The following is a 17716-nucleotide window of genomic DNA, read 5'->3' on the forward strand; positions in this document are numbered from 1 at the left end:
CTGGGGCAAAGAGCACAATCATGTTTTGTAAAAACCAGGATGATTTTCTGGATATTCCTGGAGATAAGGAAGAGGGAAGCACACACACATTTTTTCCAGTCCTGTTGGGGCCTTCCATGAGATGAGGCAGCTCCAGAAATCCAGCACTTGGTGAAGTCTAAATGCACATCTGCAATAACCTACTTTAAAATTTCCACTGAGCCTGGCAGAGTCAGCCCAGGGCAGGATTCAGCCTTGGAGAAGTTTCAGGTCAAGCATGAATTGGAGGTAAAATGTTTCTGGAGTTCAAGGACTGCAAACCCCAGAAGCGGCAGAGGAGAGTTCATGGCAGTGTTAAATCTTGTGGGATAGTCTGGCTTAGGAACTTTGTGCCCTCTGGGGCTCTCATGGCATGTGAAAAACTCTTTAATGGAAGATTTCTGGTTCACCCCAAAGCCCAGAGAGCCAAGGCTGGTGTAGGAGCTGTTATCAGCAAGAGAATTGATAATGAGATGATAACAAACAGGGACAGGGGGACCAGGCTGAGCCAGCTCTGCTGCCAGGCAAGGCCAAGGCCCTTCTCTGCCCACAGAGAGAAGAGAGGTTCAAAATGTGAAATTCCACACAATCTCAGGATCCCTGGGGCTGGCCCAGCCCTGCCAGCCCATGCAGTGCCAGCTGTGCCCCATGGGCACCTTGTCCCCAGCCCAGAGCACTCAGTGCCACCTGCAGGGGACACCTGCAGGGCTGGGCACTGCAAAGCTCCCTGGGCAGCCCCTGCCAAGGCCTGAGCTCCCTTTCCATGGGCAAATTGCTGCTGCTGTCCAAGCTGAGCCTGCCCTGGCCCAGCCTGAGGCCGTTCCCTCTGCTCCTGTCCCTGTTCCCTGGGAGCAGAGCCCGACCCCCCCGGCTGTGCCCTCCTGGCAGGGACTTGTGCAGAGCCACAAGGGCCCCTGAGCCTCCTTTGCTCCAGCCCCAGCCCCTGCCCAGCTCCCTCAGGGATTCTGCAGCCCCTGCCCAGCTCCCTCAGGGATTCTCCAGCCCCTGCCCAGCTCCCTCAGGGATTCTCCAGCCCCTGCCCAGCTCTGTTCCCTGCCCTGGACACGCTCCAGCCCCTCCAGGGCTCTCCTGCAGGAGCAGAACTGGGCCCAGCCCTGGAGGGACCCCAGCACAGAGGGACAATCCCTGCCCTGCTCCTGCTGCACACACAATTCCTCATCCAGCCCAGCTGCCAGGGGCCTCTTGCCCCCCTGGGCACCCCTGGGCTCGTGTCCAGCCCCTGTCCCCAGCACCCCCAGGGCCTTTCTCAGCCCCTCTGCCCAGCCTGGAGCTCCCTGGGGTTGTTGTGACCCAAGGGCAGGACCCAGCACTTGGCCATTTGCCCCCATTCACCTCCAAACAGTTCCAGCAACACCCTCTGTGTCTGGAGCCCTGGAGATTTGTCCTCCTGAGCTCCAGGACACATTCAGGATCATCAGCCCCATCCTCCTCTCTCCCCACCCCAGATCTGCTCGAAATAAAAACCAACAGGATTCCCAGGGTGGGGGTTTGGAGTTTCCCACGTGTGGGGGCAGAGCCAAACTCCCAGAAAGGCCCTTCCCAACCCCTGCAAGCTCCCAGCACTTCCAGCCTGGACACCCTCCCTCCAATCCTGGATTTCCTGACCTGCTGTAATCCAGCAGCCAGGGCCAGGGAGGGACAGCCCTGGTGGCTCCATTGCCACCTCAGGCAGGGTTTCTGTCCCATCACAGGGAGATTTCCACACCTTCCTCAGCAGCACCAGGCTCATTCCAGCCTGGATCCCCATTTCCATGCAGTGACAGCCCCACCTCCCCTTCCAGTGTGGGGTTTTGGGACAGACAAGGGAAGAGACAGAACAGAAACAACAACCCAGAAAAGGTGGGGAATTCTGCACTTCCCTGGAGAAGAAGCTTCTGTTTTCCTCATTGTCCCAGTGAGGGAATTGCAATGTTTGGCAGAGCAAATCCTAAAGTGAGATTCCACACCTGCATTGTCCCAGCCAGGAGCAGCCTCCTGCCCAGCAGACCCACTGGCAGCAATTCCCACTGTGGCTGTGCCCAGTTCTGCTCCTGCAGGAGAGCCCTGGAGGGGCTGGAGCGTGTCCAGGGCAGGGAACGGAGCTGGGCAGGGGCTGCAGAATCCCTGAGGGAGCTGGGCAGGGGCTGAGCCTGGAGAAAAGGAGGCTCAGGGGGCCCTTGTGGCTCTGCACAGGTTTCCACCATTCCCAGCCTTACCTGCATCATTCCCCTGCCACCAGGAACCCAGAGAGAACTTTGGGATTCAGCAAATTCCCATCGTGAGGCAGCACAACCCCAGTTTCAACCCCAGCAGCTCCAGATCTCCCTCCCTGCCCAGAGCACTTTTCCTGCCTCATATTCCTGTGGAGTTTGGCCCAGGCCACGGGGAAAAGCCCAAACTCCTGAGCTGAAACCCTCCCAGTCCTTTCCAGGTCTTATCAGGAATGCCTGCAGGCTCCCAATTGTTGAGCACCAATGAGATAAAAACAACAACTTCTCCTTCTCCTTTTTCTCCTTCTTCTCCATCTTCTCCTTCTCCTTTTCCTCCTTCTCCTTCCCCTTTTTCTCCTTCGCCTTCTTCTCCTCCTTCTCCTTCTCCTCCATCTTCTTCTTCTCCTCCTTCTCCTCCATCTTCTTCTTCTCCTCCTTCTCCTTTTTCTCCTTCTCCTCCTTCTCCTTTTTCTCCTTCTCCTCCATCTCCTTCTCCTTCTCCTTTTTCTCCTTCTCCTTCTCCTCCTTCTCCTCCATCTTCTTCTTGTCCTTTTTCTTCTTCTTCTCCTTTTTCTTCTCCTCCTTTTTCTCCCTCTTAACAACTCAAAAACTCAATAACCACTCAAAATAATCATAATAACAATAACAAATATAAAGAGAATAAAGAGAATAATAAAGAAAAATAATAACAAACATAAAGAGAATAGTAAAGTAAATAACAAAGATAAAGAGAATTATAAAGAAAAATAATGATAAAGATAATGATAACGAAATAATAATAATAATAATAATAATAATAATAATAATAATAATAATAATAACAACTACTACTACTGTTCCCAGATAATCAGCTGTCAAATTGTGCAGGCTGGAATATTCAAATCCACCTCCAAATCACTCTGGAAAGAGAACTTGGAGAGTCCTGAGCTGCTGGGCAGCCAAGGAGGGCAAGTTCCAGTTACCTTCTACCACCTTAGAATGGAAATAAAAGGCACCTGGGTAGGGAGAAGCCCTGGCTGGTGGGGCACATGGTGAGGAGAGCTCAGAAAAGGTCTCCAACCCCAGATGATGGAAGCTCAGGAAGCTCCCAGTCCTCCTCCATTGATCCCTCCTCCCTACCTGAGCCAGAAAGTTCCTGGGATTCTCATTTCTGGGGATCAGGGGGCTGAAACCCATCCAAGCTGCACTTCCCACTGTCCCTGGCAGTTCCCACATGGAGTCTCCTCCTCAGCAAGGAAACTTCCCCCAGCTCCGTGCCAGGGAGTGCAGTTTCTGGGAAAGCTGCCACCACTTCTTCCAATCAATTGTTCTGAGATGCCACCACTTCTCCAGGGCTGGAAGTGCCACTCTTGGGGGACATCTGAAAATAATTCCTTCATTTTTTTAGGTCAAGCATTGCCCTCCAGCACCGCAGAGCCCACATGACAGGAGGAACTGGCGGGGAGGAGAAGTGGCCAGCCCTGGAATTGAGATGCCCAGCGCAGAGCTCCTGGTGTGGTCCAGGCTGGAATGTCATTGAATATCCAAGGCACTGAGGTTTGGAGGCAAGAGGATGAGCTGAATCCAACCTCTCCTCGGGGGCAAGGAGGGGGGCAGCAGTTTAGGTTTCAACCTGAAGTGATACCTCATTCATTTAAGGGAAAAAAAAAAAAAAAAAAACCCAAGAGGGGATTTGAGGCTTGAGATTCCTCAGGAAATTAAAAAAAAAGGGGAAAATGCAGCAGTGCAAGGCCTAGTCCATGCACTGTGGCAGCTCTTTATCAGCCCATACAGGAGCAATGGACACAATAATTCAATTTTACCTCAGGAAAGGCTCAGCTGGAAGGGAAACCTGAGCTTGTTACAGTTTTCCAGCTGAACAAAAGGAAAAATCCAGCCAAGATGGAAGATGTGGAATGCCTGGGATCAGAGGAGGAGCTGGCAGCACCTGGAGAAGCAGCAATTCCCTCAGGAACACCCAGCTGGGTAAGGAGCAAACAATCACCCCATGTCTGCTCCACCTCTGCCTGCCCAGCCTTAATTAGGGCCCAGCTCGAGAAAATTGGGATGGATTGTGTCAGCATTCCCAGGAATTGAACCAAACACACGCTGGCACCTTCAGAGGGCCAAGCAGGGAGAGCAGGAGCCAAAATCCCCACCTTGGCCTGCTGGGAGCCCCAAAGAATCCCCAGGAGCAGAGTTCCCCTCTGCCTCAGAGCTCTCAAAATCCCAAACCCTTCACCCTGCAGTCAGGGAAAACACCTGAGGAATGGCCTCATCCTGAAGTCCCACCCCAGGCACGCTCACCAGGACCAGGAGTTGCCAGGACATTTTTTGTTCCCAGCCAAAGGAGATTTTTTTATGGAATTAAAGTCAGGTAAAACCCAGAATTCCATGGAATGTCTTTTTGGTGCCTTCCAGCCATAAACCCCAGCCAAAGGGTTTTTTTAATCGAATTAAAGTCAGGTAAAACCCAGAATTCCATGGAATGTCTTTTTGGTGCCTTCCAGCCATAAACCCCAGCCAAAGGGGTTTTTTAATGGAATTAAAGCCAGGTAAAACCCAGAATTCCATGGAATGTCTTTTTGGTGCCTTCCAGCCATAAACCCCAGCCAAAGGGTTTTTTTAATCGAATTAAAGTCAGGTAAAACCCAGAATTCCATGGAATGTCTTTTTGGTGCCTTCCAGCCATAAACCCCAGCCAAAGGGTTTTTTTAATCGAATTAAAGTCAGGTAAAACCCAGAATTCCATGGAATGTCTTTTTGGTGCCTTCCAGCCATAAACCCCAGCCCACAGGTGCTCCCAGCCATGTCCATGAGCACAAACAGGGCTTTGGTTAAGCTGCTGTTGTAGGCAGGCCTAAACTTATGGAATCATGGAATGGTTTGGGTTGGGAGGGACCTTAAAGCTCATCCAGATCCATGGCAGGGACACCTCCCACTGTCCCCAGTGCCCAGCCTGGCCTTGGGCACTGCCAGGGATGCAGGGGCAGCCCCAGCTGCTCTGGGCACCCTGTGCCAGGGCCTGCCCACCCTGCCAGGGAACAATTCCTCATTGCCAAGATCCCACCCAGCCCTGCCCTCTGGCACTGGCAGCCATTCCCTGGGTGCTGTCCCTGCAGGCCTTGTCCCCAGTCCCTCTGCAGCTCTCCTGGAGCCCCTGCAGGCCCTGCCAGGAGCTTTTCTTCTCCAGATTGAACATTCCCAGCTCTCCCAGCCTGGCTCCAGAGGGGATCCAGTCCTGGAGCAACTCCATGCCCTCCTCTGGGCTTCTTCCAAGAGCTCCACATCTTTCCTGTGGGGAAAATTTGGCAATTTTGATTTGATGTTAGAATTTGGGATTGCAGCTTTATCCACCTGCCCCATTCTGGATACGAGGCTGCAAAGGCTGAGCAGGAAGATGCCAGAACAAGCAGAATTTTCCAGAAGGAATCCAGCCCTTCCTTCCCAGGACTCCCAGCTGCTGAGCTCCAACGAGGCCACAGCTCAGGGAGCTGCTGCTCCCAGGTAACATCCGTGGGATTGTGCAGTGCAAGTGCCAGGCTGGGATACACCAATCCACCTCCAAAGGGATCTGTGCCCTCTGCAAAGGGATTTTGACCAGATCTGAGCTGAGGGGTGGCCAAGGAGGGCAAATCCCAAATGTCTCCTGCAACCTTAGATTAAAAATAAAGGCACTGGGATAAGTTCTCATTTCCAAGGCCAGGTTGGATGGGACCTGGAGACACCTGGGACAGTGGAAGGTGTCCCTGCCCATGGCACTGGGTGATCCTTAAAATTCCTTCAGATCCATTCTGGGATTCCCTCTGAGGTGGCTTTTCCTGGCTGCTGAGCTGCCTGCCCCACACTGCTCCTGCCCTGTGAGGAACCTTGAGACACAAACTTTAAAGAATTTAGGGATTTTATAGGAGCTGAGGTTTTAGTTAGAGATAAACTTTATTGGAGTTAATCAAAATAAATGGGTAGGCCTTGGTGAAGTTAAGAGTTAATATAATTGATTGCTTGTCAACACAATATTTGGTTAGCTGGGTTTATAATGAAGAATATAGAAACTGATAAATGGCTTTTAGGAACATAAGACAATTGTAGCTCCTCTGTTCTGAAACCAATTGAAGATGGGGAATGGGAGTTCTACCAAGGGTTCATTTGTCACATTTGCATTGAAGGGATAGAAAGGTCAGAATGAGGAAGACTTCATTTACTTCCTCATTTTGGGACCCCTCCCCATGAAAGGGACCACCGACCCACTTTGAGGAACAAACTACACATGCTTAATAGCTTCTGAACTAATTACCATGCTTAATAGCTTTTGGACTAATTACCATACAAAGTGGGGAATGGGATGTACCAAAGTCATGAACATGTATTTGTATTTTGGGTATTCAATACTTGTACAGATAAAAGAGCTCTGGAATCACCTGTAAATCACAGTGTGTGTTTGGGAGCTATCCCACAATAAACAAACACTTTCTAACTTAAAACTGTCACAGAGTTTTTGGATATTGGTACTAGATCAATATCCATATTGGGAATGGGATGTACCAAAGTCATGAACATGTATTTGTATTTTGGGTATTCAATACTTGTATAGATAAAAGGACTCTGTAATCACCTATAAATCACAGTGTGTGTTTGGGAGCTATCCCACAATAAACAAACACTTTCTAACTTTAAACTGTTAGAGAGTCTTTGTCCATCACAGTTGGATATCAGCACTAGATCAATATCCATATTGGGAATGGGATGTACCAAAGTCATGAACATGTATTTGTATTTTGGGTATTCAATACCTGTGTAGATAAAAGGACTCTGGAATCACCTGTAAATCACAGTGTGTGTTTGGGAGCTATCCCACAATAAATATTCACTTTCTAACTTTAAACTGTTAGAGAGTCTTTGTCCATCACAGTTGGATATCAGCACCAGATCAATATCCATATTGGGAATGGGATGTACCAAAGTCATGAACATGTATTTGTATTTTGGGTATTCAATACCTGTGTAGATAAAAGAGCTCTGGAATCACCTGTGATTTGTGGTGTGTAGTTGGGGGTTATCCCATAATAAACACACACTTTCTAACTTTAAACTGTCAGAGAGTTTTTGTCCATCACATTTGGATATCGGTACTAGATCAGTATCCATATTTTTAACAAATCAACCTGAGCAAGGTTCTCCCTGCAGGTGAAGGGTCCCAGCCCTGCTCCACTCCTGGAACACCTCAGGAGCTCCTCCATGCCCTCACTGCAGCCAGGGAGCAGCTGACAGGAATTGCTTGTCCTGCTTTGCTGCCAGACAAGGAGAATGAGGAGCAGGGAACAATAGAGGAGAAATGACACTTGTGGAACAAGGCTGGAATAATCAGCTGTGACAAAGACATCCCCGAATGTCCAACTGTCCCAGGGGCAGGGAGGGAGGGGAGCTGCACAGGGACTCTGTGTTCAGGCTGACAAATCAGGGGAATTGGGGAGCAGAAACAGCACCTGGGGCACCCCAAGCCTTCACTGAGGGGAGCTTGTTAATGAAGGGCCTGAGGAGAGAGCAGATGGCTCCATGGGGAGCTCCAGGAGGGGATTCAGGCTGCCCCAGCATGTTTGGAAAACCACTCCTGATGAAGGGAATGATGAATGACTGGGAGCAAGAGAGAAGAGGGAGATCAGAGGAGCCGAACTGGAGCTTGAGAATGAAATAGCCCAAAGTACTCAAACAAATCAGCTCGAGGTCTGGGCAGGGCTTTCTCCATTTGTGCCTCTGCTCAGCTCAGCAGAAGGGTTTGGAGCAAGTTCACTTCTTCTGCAACTTCACTTGGTGTGCTCTGCTCCTGCCTTTGAGCAACGATGGAAACCCTGGCCAGCTCCAACCCCTGGCTGTCCCTCAGTGTCCCTCTGTCTGTCCCTGTCTGTCCCTGTCGGTCCCAGGCTGTCCCTCAGTGTCCCTCTGTCTGTCCCTGTCTGCCCCTGTCTGTTCCTGGGTGTCCCTGGGCATCCCTGACTGTCCCTGTGTCTGTCCCTGTGTCTGTCCCTGGCTATCCCTGTCTGTCCCTGTCTGTTCCAATCTGTCCCTGTCTGTCCCTGGCTGTCCCTGGCTGTCCCTGGCTGTCCCTGTGTCTGTCCCAATCTGTCCCAGGCTGTCCCAGGAGCAGGGAGGTCATTCTGTCCCTGTGTCTGTCCCTCTGTCTGTCCCTCTGTCTGTCCCAGTCTGTCCCTGGCTGTCCCTGTGTCTGTCCCAATCTGTCCCAATGTCTGTCCCTGTCTGTCCCAGGAGCAGGGAGGTCATTCTGTCCCTGCACTGCTGAGGGCACACCTGGAGTGCTGTGCCCAGCTCTGGCCCCTCAGCTTGGGAAGGACCTGGGGACACTGAGCACATGCAGAGGGGCCAAGGAGGCTGGAGAGGGGCTGGGAACACAAACCCTGTGAGGAAGCCCTGAGGGAGCTGGGGGTGCTCAGCCTGGAGCAAAGGAGACTCAGGGCTGCCCTCCTCACTCTGCACAGCTCCTGAAAGGGGCCTGGGCTCAGCTGGCCCTGGGCTCTTTCTCCAGCAGCACTGACACACCCAGAGCACACAGCCTCGAGCTGCACCAAGGGAAATCCAGGCTGGAGAGCAGGGAAAAGGTTTTTCCAGCAAGGCTGAGAAAGTTCTGGAATGGCTGCCCGGGGAGGTGGTGGAGTCCCCATGCCTGGGTGTGTTTAACAAAGCCTGGATGTGGCACTGGGTGCCAGGGTTCAGTTGAGGGGTTGGGGCTGGGCTGGACTCCATGGCCTTGAAGGTCTCTCCCAACCTGGTCACTCTGGGAGTTCTGGGAATTCTGTGTCTGTCCCTGTGTCTGTCCCTGTGTCTGTCCCTGTGTGCAGAGGTCAGAGCAGGCCCAGGCTCTGCTCCAGGCCCAGCAATGGCCCCAGAGCCACGGGCAGGGCCTGAGCCCAGCAATTCCCCTGCACAGGAGGCACAACTTCTGCCCTGGGCAGGGACCGAGCTGGAGCAGAGCCCAGAGAGGGGCTGGAGTCTCCTCCCTGGGACATTCCAGAATATAATCCCACAATCCCTGGGCTCTGGGGTGATCCCAGGTGAGCACTGTGGGCCCTTCCAGCCTCACCCATCCCAGGATTCTGTGCTTAGGCTCCAGCCCAGCTCTGAGTTTAAAACACTTTGCAGGTTTACCTTGCTGAGCCTGGGTGAAATCACATCAGGTCCTTACAGAAATAAATAAATCCATTAAACTCAGGCCCTGTTTCAATGCCTGGGAGGTTGCACAGTTCTGGATCTTTTTCAGGAAGCTGAACCAAGTCAAACACCACCAGAGCTTGGAGTAAAACCAGTTTGAAAAAGAGCAAAAATCTTCCCAGAACTTCACTCAAATGGAGTCCTGCAAAAATCCTTTCCTGTGAGGGTAAAAAGGGGCTGGGATGGAATTCCCAGAGCAGCTGGGGCTGCCCCTGCATCCCTGGCAGTGCCCAAGGCCAGGCTGGGCACTGGGGCTGGGAGCACCTGGGACAGTGGGAGGTGTCCCTGCCATGGCAGGGGTGGCACTGGGTGGGATTTGAGGTCCCTCCCATCCCACCCCATCCACAATTCCCCATTTCTCTAACTCAGCTGCACACAGATTCATTCCCACTTTGGTTGGTTCCCAGAGGATCCCTCAGGCCCAGCTGCAGCTGCAGTGCCATGGATGCCATGAGCATTCCAGGGGGAAGGAGAGGCCAGGGCAAGGTGGGACCTTCCCAGCACCACCCTCTGCTCATCTGCAGGCTCAGACTCCAGACAATCCCAGAATCCCAGAAGGATTTGGGTTGGGAGGGATCTTAAATCCCACCCAGTGCCAGCCCTGCCATGGCAGGGACACCTCCCACTGTCCCAGGCTGATCCAACCTGGCCTTGGGCACTGCCAGGGATCCAGGGGCAGCCCCAGCTTTTTGGGGCATGATGAAATCATAAAATATGGACAAGAAATAGAAAATTACCTGAGATCATATTTTGATCTTTATAGTTCCAACCATGAACCTTCATTTCAGAGCCAACCAAAACTCCGAACTTCTTTTCTCATCCAAGTTCTGACACTTTTAATTTTGGGATCAATCCAAGTATTAAAGCAGAGGGAGCAGCTGGAGGGGTTTAGGTTGGGTTTTAGGGCAAGGTTCTTGCCCAGAGGGTGCTGGCACTGCCCAGGCTGCCCAGGGAATGGGCACGGCCCCGAGGCTGCCACAGCTCCAGGAGCCTTTGGCCAGCACTGCCAGGGATGCCCAGGCTGGGCTTGCTGGGCTCTGGGCAGGGCAGGGCTGGCACTGGGGGATCCCTGGGGGTTTATTCCCACTCAGGAGATTCCATTATTCCGTCAGTTTTTCAGCAATTTCCCAAAAAATGCCCAATCTGGAGGAAAACAAGAATCAAACCTGGTTTTAGTTGGTTCTGTTGCTCCCAGAGTCCATTATAAACCTTTCAATCTTCATTTTAAACTATATCCTATCTTATAGAAGTTCTCTTTCTTCCTATTTCCCTGCCATTCCATGACTAATCAATGGAATTATGCACTGACTAATACCAGCATGTCATAACATGACACAGCACCATTTCAATCTCCTTCTCTTTTACCCAAAAATGCTATTTTTAACAGCATTAAGGGCAGTTGCTGCCTGGCACTGATCAAAACATCTTTTTTTTCCCCTCATAGGGTAGTTTGGTGCTTTGACACAGAAAAGAAAGGAAGCTGAAATATTTCAGTCAGCTCTCAGCACAAGTTACTCTAAATTATTTGAGAATCAAATAAAAAAATCAAATGGAAGTGATGGGATGTTGGATCTGGGTGTCACTCTGTGTGTACAACACCACACACAATATCCAGAGATAGCTGAAAACCCTGAAAAATACAAACTAAAACAGAATAAAAACAATTTTAAATTCAAAACCCCCCATTCTAATAATATAAAATAAGGTTATTTCCCCAACAATTCACAGAAATAGCTGCAAACCCTGAAAAATACAAAATAAAACACGATGAAAAATATTTTTAAATCAAAATCCCCCACTACAATTATATAAAATAAGGTTATTTCCCCAACAATTCCCTAAAATAGCTGAAAACCCCGAAAAGTACAAACTAAAACAGAATAAAAATAATTAAAAAATCAAAACCCCCGCTACAATTATATTGGGTTATTTCCCCAACATTCTCAGAAATAGCTGAAAACTGTGAAAAATACAAAATAAAACAATTAAAAATGTTTTAAAATCAAAACCCCCACTACAATTATATAAAATAAGGTTATTTCCCCAACAATTCACAGAAATAGCTGAAAAACATAAAAAATACAGACTAAAACAGAATAAAAATAATTTTAAAATCAAAACCCCTGCTACAATGATATTGGGTTATTTCCCCAACAATTCCCTAAAATAGCTGAAAACTGTGAAAAATACAAAATAAAACACCTTAAAAATGTTTTAAAATCAAAAGCCCCAGTACAATTGGGGAAAATGAGGCTGTTTCTCACACAAAAGGTGCAGCAGAAGGAAAAGAGCTGTGATCTGTTGGATTCTGCAGCAATTTTTGATCCCAAATCTGGCTCCACCTGGGTGGTAAAAACCTCTCCCTTTGAAGATGGAGCAGCCACTTCTGGGAGAGCAGCAAAAAAAAAAAGGAATTGGCTCAGGAATTGTGTCCTTCAAAGGGAAGGAAGTGATAAAAAATCCATTATTCCAAATTCTCGTTTCTGCAACGTTTCTGTGTCACTCCTCTTGAAAAGCACCCCTTAGCTCCAAGGTTTCCCTTCAGGTGACCTGGGATACTCTGGGACAATTAAAAATTCCAGGAGAATTCCTGGAATAATTTTAAAAATAATTTAAAATTCCAGGGGCATTGGAATCAATATGCAGCCTCACCAGGACTCTTCATTTGTAGGGAGAGGTTTTCATGGAATCCCAGAATATCCTGAGGGGAAGGGACCCACAGGGATCACCCAGTGCCACTCCAGGCATTCCCAAAATCCCACCATGTCCCAGTGCTCCTGGAGCTCTTTTAGCGAGGCTGTAAAAAATGATAAAATGAAATAAAGGTGCAAATTTCCAGGCACTCAAACACTCTTTGGGATGTGGGCAGAGATGTGGGGCCACCATCACATCCCCAGCATCCACCAGGATTTTCCAAACGGATTTTTGCTGATTTTTGATCAATTGCTGGTTGTCCTCAGCAATTAAAAGAGAATAAGAGAGGTAAAATTAAAAATAAATAAATCTGGGATGGTGACAGGTGGCCCTGCCCATGGCCAGGGGTTGGAATGGGATGATCTTCTAGGTCCCTTCCAACCCAAACTGTTCCATGGTTCCCACTTGTCCCACCTGGAAGGGGAAGGGTTTGTAGGGATAAAGGGAAGAGAAGAGGAAGGAGAGGAAGAAGAAGAAGAAGAAGAAGAAGAAAGAAGAAGGAGGAGAAGGAGAAGGAGATGAAGGAGATGATGAAGAAGATGAAGATGATGAACAAGAAGATGAAGATGATGAAGAAAGATGATGAAAGAAGAAGAAAAAAGAAGAAAGATGAAAGAAGAAGAAGAAAAACAAGAAGAGAGGAGAAGGAGAAGAGGAGGAGAGGAGAGGAGAGGAGAGGAGAGGAGAGGAGAGGAGAGGAGAGGAGAGGAGAGGAGAGGAGAGGAGAGGAGAGGAGAGGAGAGGAGAGGAGAGGAGAGGAGAGAAGAGAAGAGAAGAGAAGAGAAGAGAAGAGAAGAGAAGAGAAGAGAAGAGAAGAGAAGAGAAGAGAAGAGAAGAGAAGAGAAGAGAAGAGAAGAGAAGAGAAGAGAAGAGAAGAGAAGAGAAGAGAAGAGAAGAGAAGAGAAGAGAAGAGAAGAGAAGAGAAGAGAAGAGAAGAGAAGAGAAGAGAAGAGAAGAGAAGAGAAGAGAAGAGAAGAGCTCCAGTCTCCAGGAGCAGCTCAGCAGCTCCATGGTCAAGGCTGCATTTGGAGAACCTGCTCCTGGCAGATTCCAGGGTGGGATGGGATCAGGGACAGTGACAGCAGAACCCCACAGGGTCTCAGGAGGGAAACAAACGTTGGAGGCTGCAGGATGCCTGATTTGTATCTTAATATTGCCCTGATTTCACAGGAAATCATCCCAATAAAAATGGTGGTTACTGGGAACTGAGGGGCACCTGATCTGCTCAAAAATCTCTGCAGGAAACATCCCAGAATCCCTGAAAAACTGAGGTGGGAGAGCCCTTCAGGATCACCCAAAAACCACCAGCATCACCCTAAACCCTGTCCCCAAGGCCACATCCAGACTGCTCTGGGACAATTCAGTGACTCCAAACCTCCCTGGGCAGCTCAGCCCAAGGCCTGACCACTCTGAGAGGGAAATTTTCTGTCCCAATCTCCAACCTGAGCCTGCCCTGGTGCCATTTGAGGCCATTTCCTCTGCTCCTTTCCCTGCCCCTCCTGTCAGGGACTTGTGCAGAGCCACAAGGGCCCCTGAGCCTCCTTTGCTCCAGCCCCAGCCCCTGCCCAGCTCCCTCAGGGATTCTCCAGCCCCTGCCCAGCTCCCTCAGGGATTCTGCAGCCCCTGCCCAGCTCCCTCAGGGATTCTCCAGCCCCTGCCCAGCTCCCTCAGGGATTCTGCAGCCCCTGCCCAGCTCCGTTCCCTGCCCTGGACACGCTCCAGCCCCTCCAGGGCTCTCCTGCAGGGCCAGAACTGGACCCTCCTGTCAGGGAGTTGAAGTTTTATTTCCATGTCATTGATTTTTCCGTGGATCAGGGGGTGAATCTGTGCTCACTCTGCTTTCCCTGATTTTCCCTGAGTTGATTTCACTCCAGCTCAACACCTCACTTGATTCCATCCAGCTCCAACAATCAGAGCTTTCTGCAGAGTTCTCCTGAAAGGTTCCAAGCAAACATTCCTTGGAAAATAATAAAAAAAAAAGCAACCCTTGGCAGAGAGAAGACTTTCCAGGTGGCCAATTAACTTTAATGAGTTTTCTGCTCTTTTTTGGTCCCTTATTTGAAAATACCTGGTGGGGTTGTTTGGGAGTGCTCTGGAATTTTGGGAAGGCTGCTGGGCTGCCATGGCTTAGGGAAGCTCAGGGAGAGATGAAGGCTTTCCCTGGCTTCAGATAAACAGATTCCATCTGTTTGTGACATCTTCCAACGTGCTGGCCCTGCCTGGGAGATCAGACAGGACTGAGAAGGAAATGCCTGGATCCTCTTTTGTCCTTTGCCCAGTTCAGGTTTTTCTCTGGTGATTTTTTCCCCCCCTTTTTTCTTTTTCTTTGTTTCCCCTTTTATTTTCATTCTTTTTATTTTTCCTTTTCTTTATTTTTTTTTTATTGGTACAAAGAAGTCCAATTTTAGTTTTTAATTTGACCCTCATTGTCAGGAACCAAACCAATCCTCTGCCTCTGCCAGGAAGCTGCACTTTGGAGGCTTTTTCAATTTGTTTGATTTCAAGCTGCATCAGGTGTCTCCTATAATTAAATTAATTTCCCCCTATTCTTCTTCACTTCTCTCATCTCTCCTTCAGTGCATTCCTGAGGCAAACGCAGCTCTTTGGAATTATTCTCATGGAGTGTTTCTATTGTTGGCAATGGCCAGGGAGCTGCTGGGGGAATGTTCTGGATTGCAGGGGATGAGTCCAGGGGTGCCCAGGTGGCCAAGAAGGCCAAGAACATCCTGGGCTGGATGAGGAATTGTGTGTGCAGCAGGAGCAGGGCAGGGATTGTCCCTCTGTGCTGGGGTCCCTCCAGGGCTGGGCCCAGTTCTGCTCCTGCAGGAGAGCCCTGGAGGGGCTGGAGCGTGTCCAGGGCAGGGAACGGAGCTGGGCAGGGGCTGGAGAATCCCTGAGGGAGCTGGGCAGGGGCTGCAGAATCCCTGAGGGAGCTGGGCAGGGGCTGCAGAATCCCTGAGGGAGCTGGGCAGGGGCTGGGGCTGGAGCAAAGGAGGCTCAGGGGCCCTTGTGGCTCTGCACAAGTCCCTGCCAGGAGGGCACAGCCGGGGGGGTCGGGCTCTGCTCCCAGGGAACAGGGACAGGAGCAGAGGGAACGGCCTCAGGCTGGGCCAGGGCAGGCTCAGCTTGGACAGCAGCAGCAATTTGCCCATGGAAAGGGAGCTCAGGCCTTGGCAGGGGCTGCCCAGGGAGCTTTGCAGTGCCCAGCCCTGCAGGTGTCCCCTGCAGGTGGCACTGAGTGCTCTGGGCTGGGGACAAGGTGCCCATGGGGCACAGCTGGCACTGCATGGGCTGGCAGGGCTGGGCCAGCACCAGGGATTTGGGATTCTGTGAAGACAAGGCACTGCACGTGTCTGCAGGAGAGAGGCACTTTGGTGAACCCCTGGACTGGGTTTCATCCTCCCAAAAATCCCTCAGAAAATATTTCTGGTCACCCCCCCCTGCCACGGGACTCCAGCTGGGCTCTGTGGTTTGGCCACAGCTCTCCCTGAAGGAACCCAGCACATTTCTGTGGATTCTCACATGAGGGACACCACTATTGTCCTTCCCCAAATGCCAGCATTAGGGACTGTGCAATTCCCACCAGAATAACCCTGGGAGGGGGCTCATGCTCCTCACTGTGCAATTAGGGAGGGGTTTTGGACCACAGCTGTTTTTAGAGCTCCCTGAGGTTGGCAGGAATGTCCTGGGCAGTGGGATTGGGATGCTGGGATATACAACCCTCTCCCAGTCACTGATTACTCAGAGTCAGCAGAGGCTGAGGAGCAGAAAATCCTACACAGGGAGAAATGCTGGAATTCTCAGCCGTGATTCAGCCTCCCAGCACAGGGAGATCAGGGAAATCAGCACCTAAAGGGCTCCAGGAGAGCTGCAGAGGGACTGGGGACAAGGCCTGCAGGGACAGCACCCAGGGAATGGCTGCCAGTGCCAGAGGGCAGGGCTGGATGGGATCTTGGCAATGAGGAATTGTTCCCTGGCAGGGTGGGCAGGCCCTGGCACAGGGTGCCCAGAGCAGCTGGGGCTGCCCCTGCATCCCTGGCAGTGCCCAAGGCCAGGCTGGGCACTGGGGCTGGGAGCACCTGGGACAGTGGGAGGTGTCAGGGATGAGATGATCCCTAAAATCCCTCCCAACCCAAACCAATCTAGGATTCTGGGATTCTGTAATCCCACATGGTGGCTCCCAGCACCCAGAGATCAGGGCAGAGCTCTGGGTTATTCCCACCACCAGGAATTTCCTCAGCTCACAAACCCATGTTCCACAGCCCAGAGAAGGGAGAACCTGCACCCAGCCCTCAGAGGGGACAAACTGGGGACAACCACAGCCAGGGAGGTGTCACCTGCACCTGGAGCAGGTCTGGAACACCACAGCTCTGAGAGCAAATAAACCAAATAAACAACAACCAATAAACACCACAGATCTGAGAGCAAATAAATCACCATTGTGACCAGAGACTGTGAAACGGATGTAAAAAATGCTCTTAATAAATCTGCTTTAACACATTCCAGCTAGAATTTTGTTGTGTTTTCAGTGGTGCCAGTGACAGGACAAGGAGCAGTGGCCATGAAACTAAAACACAACAAATTCCAACCCCAAACAGAGGAGGAACCTCTTTCCATGGAGCCCTGGAAGAGCTGCCCAGGGAGGTGATGGATTCTCCCTCTCTGGAGCCATCCCAAACCCACCTGGATGTGTCCCTGTGTCAGGTGCAAGGGGTTGGACTGGGGGATCTCCAGAGGGTCTTTCCAAACCTGATCATCCAGGGATTCTGGGATCTCAACCCTTGGAGCACCAAAAGGCACCTGGTGGTTGAAGCTGTCAGCCAAAGCCCAGCCAGGCCCAGGGACACCCCCAGGGGACGGGGAGAGAACTGGAAAAAGGAAAACTTGGGATGAAGACAGATGATAGCACACAAAAAAGAAGGGAAAGCCATGGAATCATGGAATGGTTTGGGCTGGGAGGAACCTCAAACTCACCCAGTGCCACCCCTGCCATGGCAGGGACACCTCCCACTGTCCCAGGCTGCTCCAGCCCCAGTGTCCAGCCTGGCCTTGGGCACTGCCAGGGATGAGGAGCTGAGCATGACCCAGCACACCCAGCCCTGCCCATGGCCTGCACAGCCAACAAAGCCTTTGGCTCTGGACTTTCTTGGAAAACTTCTTGGAAAACTCCTTTTCCAGCCCAAGATCCTGCGACTTTGCCTTCCCGATGATCATCCTGCTTCCCCTGGCAGCAATCCCAAACTGATCTGAGCAGCACCAGATGCCCCAGGTCACTTTTGGGTTTGTTTCTCTTCCCCTTTGTGCGGGGTGCAGCTCTTCTGGAGTTGTTTTTTCTCAGTAGAGGACAGGGAAATATTTATAGGGGATTCCAGGGATTATCAAAGCAAACTCTCTGCTCTTTCCAGTGGCTGGGACAGCTGGGAATATCCTCCCCTCAGAGTGAGCAGCTTGGAGGATCCTTCATGCCCATGCCAGGAGCACTCCTGAAATCCCCTCACCCTTAATATTTAAGGAATGGGAATATTTCATTCCTGGCATTTCCTGAGCAGAAGAGTGGGAATGCTGCCTGTGCATCTTTAGGATAATGAACCTCC

Source organism: Molothrus ater, chromosome 2, assembly GCF_012460135.2.
Source record: "Molothrus ater isolate BHLD 08-10-18 breed brown headed cowbird chromosome 2, BPBGC_Mater_1.1, whole genome shotgun sequence".
NCBI classification, from domain to species: Eukaryota; Metazoa; Chordata; class Aves; order Passeriformes; family Icteridae; genus Molothrus; species Molothrus ater.